Source organism: Giraffa tippelskirchi, chromosome 2 (assembly GCF_054371585.1).
Source record: "Giraffa tippelskirchi isolate mGirTip1 chromosome 2, T2T-mGirTip1v1.2.pri, whole genome shotgun sequence".
In the NCBI taxonomy this organism is placed as follows: Eukaryota; Metazoa; Chordata; class Mammalia; order Artiodactyla; family Giraffidae; genus Giraffa; species Giraffa tippelskirchi.
The window spans coordinates 100,231,016-100,232,724 of NC_137276.1; the positions used below are offsets into that span (position 1 = coordinate 100,231,016).

General features: G+C 48.1%; 1 pseudogene; it reads left to right on the top strand.

Annotated features, from left to right (window-relative positions):
• The first annotated feature begins 220 nt into the window (after positions 1-220).
• On the top strand, positions 221-1,148 carry LOC145533123 (small ribosomal subunit protein uS15-like; annotated as a pseudogene).
• Positions 1,149-1,709: the final 561 nt, after the last annotated feature.

Genomic DNA, 1,709 nt, shown 5'->3' on the forward strand with positions numbered 1-1,709 from the left:
GCTCAGGAGTTCCAGCCTGGCCAGCTTCTACAGGAGGCCAGCCCTTTACAGGAGCTGGTGTAGGTTTGGTGCTGGGCCCAGGGGGCTCACTTCCTGGATAGAGGCAGTAAAGGAAGGCCTGTCGGGAGACCCAGAGGTGAAAAAGTGAGGATGGGACTTCCCTGGCGGCAGCAGTGGATAAGAATCCACCTGCCCCTTTTGCTACCACACCGCCACCATCATGGATTGCATGCACACTCCCGGGAAGGGCCTGTCCCAGTCAGCTCTCCGCTACCACCGCAGGGTCCCCAGCTGGCTGGAGCTGATGTCTGACAACGTGAAGGAGCTGATCTACAAACTGGACAAGAAGGGCCTGACTCCCTCACAAATTGGTATGATCCTGAGAGACTCACATGGTGTTGCACAAGTAGGTTTCGTGACAGGCAATAAAATCTTGAGAATTCTTAAGTCCAAAGGACGTGTTCCTGATCTTTCTGAGGATCTTTTACCATTTAATTAAGAAAGCTGTTGCTGTTCGAAAGCATCTTGAGCAGAACAGAAAGGACAAAGATGCTAAATTCTGTCTGATTCTTTTTTAAAAAATTAATTTATTTTAATTACATTTTAATTTATCTTAATTACAATATTGTGGTGCTTTTTGCCATACATTGACATGAATCAGCCACAGGTGTACATGTGTCCCCCATCCCAAAACCCCCTCGCACCTCCCTCCCCATCCCATCCCTCTGGGTTGTCCCAGTGCACCAGCTTTGAATGCCCAGCTTCATGCATCGAACTTGGACTGGCCATCTATTTCACATACAGTAATATACATGTTTCAATGCTATTCTCTCAAATCATCCCACCCTCGCCTTCTCCCACAGAGTCCAAAAGTCTATTCTTTATATCTGTGTCTCTTTTGCTGTCTTGCATATAGAGTCATCGTTACCATCTTTCTAAATTCCATATATATATGCATTAATATACTGTATTGGAGTTTTTCTTTCTGACTTACTTCACTCTGTATAATAGGCTTCTGTCTGATTCTGATTGAGAGCCGTATTCACCTGTTGGCTCGATATTATAAGACGAAACGAGTCCTCCCCGCCCCCCGCCCCATTCCCAGTTGGAAATACGAGTCATCCACAGCCTCTGCCCTGGTTGCATAAATTTGCCTATTGTACTCAAGCAATAAAATCATTGTTTAATAACGAAAAGGAATCTACCTGCCAATGCAGGGGACATGGGTTCCACCCCTGCTCCAGGAAGATTCTTCATGCTGTGGAGCAACTGAGCCCATGTGCCACAAATACTGAGCCCATGTGTTGCAACCACCGAGGCCTGTGCTATGCTCCCCAACAAGAGAACTCACTGAAACAAGAAGCCCATGCACTACAATGAAGGCCCACTGCAACCAAAAAGAAATAAATTTGAAAAAGAAGAAGAAAAGTGAAGATGGAGGGGAGGCCTCAAGGGGAGGAGGGGGTCAAAGATCGTGGCCCTTCCCTGTGGTCTGGGAGGACTGGGCCCCCCTCCCTGTGGGCAGATTTATGGCAGAGCCAGGCATCTGCCCCTTCCCATATATGCCATATATGGCTGCAGGTCATGACACTGGAACTGGAGAGAGAGGGGCAAAGTGAGAGAGGGAAGAGGGGAAGACCAATCTGAGTGAACTGGGCCCAGGAGGGCCTAATAACAGGGTTAAGGTGCAGAGTCGGGGTACCTGGTAG